The following is a 6461-nucleotide window of genomic DNA, read 5'->3' as shown; positions in this document are numbered from 1 at the left end:
TTTAATGAAGAAATCAAACAGATATGTGACTGAAAATACAACTCTTTTCATGTAAAACCACATGGCCAATACTTTAACTAAAACTAATTTCAAATTCCTAAAGAAATGAAATATTTTGAATGTAAACATATTTAACTCGTCTAATATAAACTTATAACTAACAACTATTTTCTAACAATTTAACAAAATAATAAAATTGATATAGGAAACAAAAACTCACAAAATAGAAATTTAAAATTGAAGATTTAAAAAGAGGCTGACAAAGTAAACTGAAAAAACAATCCGTCAAACTAGATAACGAACGCAACTGGCTAAAATAATATATCAACAACAATTACTTGCAAATTGTGAATGGCAAAAATATAATTTTAACTGCAGTATTATTGTATTTTGTATCTTTCTCTGATGATGTTTAAAAACTTGCTACTGATTAAGAATTTGCAATAATATTGTGTAGTAATTTTTTATCATAATTTTTTAATCGTAAATTTAGATGAGCATAAAAAGTATTATGTCTTTTGTGCAACAGAACGCAGTTTAAGAAGTTTTTTGGCCAATGTCATTTTTAAAATGTTGAAGAAAAAATGCTTTACCGCGGAACATTTTTAACTTTATACAAATGGCTGGAAAATATGAAGTGCAATTGAAATTGTAAAAGTGAAAAATTTTGTGCATTTTTTGATCGATTCTGTAATAAAATCAGTTTTTTGATGAATTTACAAAAATATAAAGATTGTTTCAAAATACTTTATAAATAATGTTGATAAAAATTAACAGTAAAACATAATTCAAAATTTAAATTTAGTTGTTAGAATTTTTGTTACCATTTCCATCGCGTATAATAATCATATTTGAATTTGTTTCTCTGGAAAAAAGTTATGAGCGAAAAACAAAATAAATATTTATCTGGGAAGAGTAAGCACTTATTGTCCACATTTATGTATTAAGATGAGCGTGGCTAAATTAATAATAATGATTTATTAAAATCTAGATAAGTATGATAGCCCCTGCCATCTATCTAAAAAATTTAATTCTTTAATTCAACCTTTTTATGCTCATCTAAATTTACGATTAAAAATTTATGATTAAAAATTCTTAATCAGTAGCAAAAATTCTTAATCAGTAGCAAGTTTTTAAACATCATCAGAGAAAGAAATTAAGTTTTTTACAACACTAAAAAGATGGTTATTTATAGCTAGAGTTCTACTAAAGCTTTAGCTTCAACCAAAAATTACCATTGTGTGCAATATTATTGTAAATTCATCAAAAAACTGATTTTATTACAGAATCGATCAAAAAATGCGCAAAACTTTTCACTTTTACAATTTCAATTGCACTTCATATTTTCCAGCCATTTGAATGAAGTTAAAAATGTTCCGCGGTAAAGCATTTTTTCTTCAACATTTTAAAAATGACATTGGCCAATAAACTTCTTAAACTGCGTTCTGTTGCACAAAAAACAATACTGAAAATACAAACAATACAATACAATATAATACAATACAAACAGAGAAAAAGGTTTCATTTCTGTAGATTGCAGAGCTTCGTGAATTTTTTGATCGATTTTGTAATAAAATTAGTTTTTAGATAAAAATTAGTATTTATCAGTAGTTTTTTAGTTTTGCCTTATGGTAAAAATAGAACAAGTGCGTAAAAAACTTGACAAAAAAAGTATTGGAAACGAAAAGAAATTGTTTGATTTTCATCGAGCTTTTTTCCTAATTTATTTCTTGATTCTTACTCTTTATAAATGAAATTTTCTTGATTGACGCAAGTGGTGTGTTAATTAAACAAGTATTTAGGCTTTTAAACTCTAACAGAAAAGTTTTTTCAAAGAACATCCAGTAGAGTTAAGAAGCTCGATATAGATCAATGCCTGCCAACTCGGCTAAATATTCATATATTTAAGTGTAATTGTCTGTACAATGGGTTATGGGATGTTTTGCGGGACCAAATTCTAAACATAATATTTTATGAAACACTGTTGTTTACTTTTTTTATATATATATGTAGTTATAGAAAATAATTTTACAGATATACTTCTAATAATATTAAATATGCCAGCCTTTTGTTCAGCCATCAATGGTATAAACAAGCGTGGAAAGAACGTTGAACTTTCAAATTTAATTTTTAGCATTGAGGATTATGTATCGCAGTCCACAAGCTTTAAAAATGCTTAGAAGAGTTTTTACGTGCTTGAACCTGCATGAAGCACGGTGTTAATGTTTCTTGAAATATCTTTTGGGAGCTTAGAACCTGGATTTTCCAATAAGGTTATGGCTTTACTAAAAATGAGAGTAGACACCATGACAAAATTGGAATGGAACTGTAGCCTTGTTTTGATGAAATGTCTATGAATCAAGTTCTTGATTTTGACAAAAACAGTAACAAGGTCATTGGAATTCAATTTAACGGCAAACCAGTGAATCAAATTAAAGAATTAATGGCACATGGATTATCAACAAAATGGAAAGATCTAGTTGTTTACTTTTATAGTAATAATTCCATATATTCAACAGTACAAATATTTAGTAGTTAAGTTGCTACTGCTTTGAATGTATATGCTACAATTGACTCAATTACCAACAGTATTTGAGAACCAAATCACTGCAAATAAACAAGTGATTTTCAAACAGCCATCTGGATTATTAAAAAAAAAAAATTAGAAACTTTTGTATTACCAAATGTTTCAAGTGATTTAATTTTCTCACACTCGATTAAAGAGGTTTTTTGCTTATTATTTGATAAAGAAAATTCAAATTTGTCAAAAATATATTCAAGTTCTTTCAACTTTGACACCAAGTGAAAGTTGAAAGAACTTGAACATATTTTTACAAAACTTGCTTCACAAAATGGAAACTGGTTTTCTAACGCAAATGAAAATTCTATTAACTAAAAGAAATATACAACAGACTATTGAAGTAATAAAAAGTGATTCCAATTTTGCATACTTTTATAATGAACCTGTTGACCATGTCTTTCTCTTGAAAGAAAGTCTAACTAGAAACTTTGTTTATATGAGAATATCTTACTTTATAAGGTTTTATAATCGAGATAAGGCACCTCGAAACAAAACATGTAAAAAATTTGGCTCGTATTATTAATCCTCAATTTTATTTTTAAGTTATTTTTCAAAAAAACTATTTTCTTGTTTCTCAGTGTCATCAGCTATTTATTTAGTATCTAAATAGGGATATATCTATTTATATCATTACAAAATATATTTATTTTTATAATTACAAAAGTATATTAAAGTATGATTAATCCAAAAATTGATATATTTCATTAAGTTGCCTTTTATTAAGATTATTTGGTCCCACAAGACATCCCATACGCTTTGCGCCTAAAATTACTGTATTTTATACAGTAATTTTAGACAATAGTTGTTTTTTTTACTAATAATTTCTTTTTCGATGACGTCATTTTTAATACTTCCAACTTAAATATGCACTGTCTCGGCTCCAAACCATGTGATTTGCGCGATGTGATTGCCAAAAAAGATCTTAATTACACTGTTGAAAGGTTTAAAAATTTTTAATGTTTTTGAAATGAAATTGGCTATTCTACAATTAATTACTTTACTCTAGTTTTTGTACGAAAAAAGATTTAAACTTAATAATAGTCAATAAATAAATAATTTGCCTAAAGTTAATATGCATTTGAAACCCATATACTTTGATTAATACTAAATTTTGTTTAGAAAAGTTAATGCTTGAAATAATCTATTGAAAAAATATATAATATAACAATATGTAATTATATATTATATATGTTCATGGTGCATAGGTACATGTCCCAAGACATTTGCAGACATTCTTTTTTGGTTTATCTTCAGAAAATATTTCCTCCTATAAAAAACAAATTTTTCTCGTTTGGAGCATGAGGAAAAATTATGTATTTTAAGGGAGTGTTCAGGATATTTGTGGTTCAAGGTAGGTAGCTAAAAGGCATGGGGCATACTCAAATTTCCATTATATTGATAATGGCATTGAATGAGGATGACTTGCAAAAAATTAGGGTAATTGGAGCTAACCCAAACAAACGCCGACCCCAAGCTGCCCCCCTTCCTAAAGCTATGCCTCCTAAAACCATGAATTTTTTTTGTTCTATCATAAACTAGATAAAAATTCATTAGTTGATCAACATTTTTAAATTTTGAAAAGGGTCTAGTAAAGAAATTTTCTGAAACAAGTTTTTGATGCTTACAGTGTCATTGATTACGGCGCATTTGCAACAGGCCTACTTTTTTTCTCTACATTTTGTAGGTCTACTATATTATTTCACTGTCTTTTATTGTTTTGATTATTTTTAACTGATGACCCTCAGTTGTCTCCGTGATTTTTGGAATTTTTGGAACTCCGTAATTTTTGGAACTGAGCTAATTACGCCTCTATTTAGTGCCGTCATTTTGTTTTTATTTACAGGTTTTAAAGAGAAACGAGCACGCTGCTCAAAACTTAAAGCAACTGACAGAAATGAACCTGTTGTTATTTTGACAAGCAAGGAAAAATTTATACAACTTCCATCAAGAGAAGAGGAAATAAAAAAAAATTTGGCAGAAATATTTTTAGCCTTAATAAATAAAAAGTTAAATGAGTAAAAATAAGAAATAAAATCAAAATCAGCTTTAAAGCAAAACATCGTAATTTTATTTATCTTTCAGTTTCTTTACATATTTTTGTTTATTTAAAATTTTAGTTTGCATTATTACTTTTTTGTATTGTTGTGAGCCTTAGAGGAACTACAGTATGACCGTCCAACCACTATACATAAAGGATTCCACAGCTGAATTCTCGCTCAAATCATTTTTGTCAGATCATTTGAAAATCCTGTTAAGGACAGCAATTTCAAATGATCAGCAGCTTTACCAAAATCTAAAGCGAGCAAATCCTGCAGTTGATTTCAAACTGGTCTAAAAGACCAGAGCTTTGGTATTGACATTCCCTAACGATGTTATACTTATACAGAATATGGGTTCGATAATTTAATAGTTGCTCAGAGGCATTAACTCCATATATTTTTTTAAAAATTCCGCTTTGAAAGTTTTCATACCTAAATCTTGGTTTGTTGTAAAATGCTGACCCACAAAAATCACATGTCGTAGGGAATGTTTCAGTTTCTTGAAGGACAGGGTTGAGAGTGGGTGTCTTGAAAGGAATATAAATTTGTTAATTGTACAATTTTTTTTTTGATTTATGAGGGCTGGAATGTTTTCCTTGTTTCTTAATTTTATCTGAGTTTTCAATCAAACCAAAATTAAGTCTCTAAATAAATGGAAGACTTTTTTTTAAAAGAACAGATTTTTTTTTCCTACTCTAATCGTTAACTTAACTTAACGATTAAAGTATTTAGTTAAGGCTAAAGGGATATTTTAATTTTTCCTTAAAGCTCTTGAGTTGAACAGAAGGCCAAAGTCAATTTTCGACGGACAGTAAACTAAAACACAAGTGTAAATGATTCTATTTCTTAAAATTCTGCTGATGAGCTTTTGTCACATGGAAAATAATTTTGATAAAGAAACCCAATGAATAAGTGAAATCATAAATTCAACTTTTTTCAAGTCAAACCACACGACGAACCTTTCTTCAATTAAAGTTTAAAATTTTAAATTCTCAAAGGACAACGAAATTTTTTAAATGTAAACATTTTTCACTTGTTTAATATATATTGCTAACTTAAAAATAATAAAACTGACACCAAAAAGAAAAACTCACAAAATAGAAATTATGTTAACGAGGCTAACAACGAAACTGACAAAATAATCCAGTTAACTAGATAACGAACACAACTGACTAACTCACTATTTTAACTAAATTTAGTAAAATGCTGAATCTTTACAATAAATTTTTTAGGTCCCAAAAAAAAAAATAGATCATTTAAAACTAGATTTCTAGCTTAATGGTATTTTTTCAAATGGCAGAATAAAGTAGCCGAATTCATCAATTACTTTAAATTTGTGGCGAATGAAAGAAATTGTCAATACATTTATCATCTAAAGAGTTCTATAACATTCAACGAATCGAAGAAATTTTCAACACATGGATCATGAAAAACTTCCACAAACCAATTAAAATAACAATTTTTACCGCGAAAAAAATAATCTGTTTTTGGTACCAAGGCTTTAAAAAAAAAAAAAAATTTACAAAATTTAATTGTAGAACTGTAATAAGGAATGAAAACAAAAAGTGGGAGAAGAAATAACTTATAATAATCCTGTGATTAGCAAAAATTTAAAAGCTGAAAATTTGCAAACTAATAATTTTTGGCTTAAGCAATCAATACTCATTTCCTAGTGATTAAGAATCCATATTTTTTTCCACATCTTAATTATGTTATGGTACTGAAATGATGCTGAACAGTCATTTAAAATATTTAACACAATATAATTTTGTAATTGATTAAAATTATTATTATAATAACATAATATCAATAGTTATAATTGTTGTCATCATTATTATTAT

Source organism: Hydra viridissima, unplaced genomic scaffold, assembly GCF_058129835.1.
Source record: "Hydra viridissima isolate aposymbiotic clone 2 unplaced genomic scaffold, HvirCarnegie_v1 scaffold_1, whole genome shotgun sequence".
Taxonomy (NCBI): domain Eukaryota; kingdom Metazoa; phylum Cnidaria; class Hydrozoa; order Anthoathecata; family Hydridae; genus Hydra; species Hydra viridissima.
Note: the sequence above shows the minus strand (reverse complement) of the source record.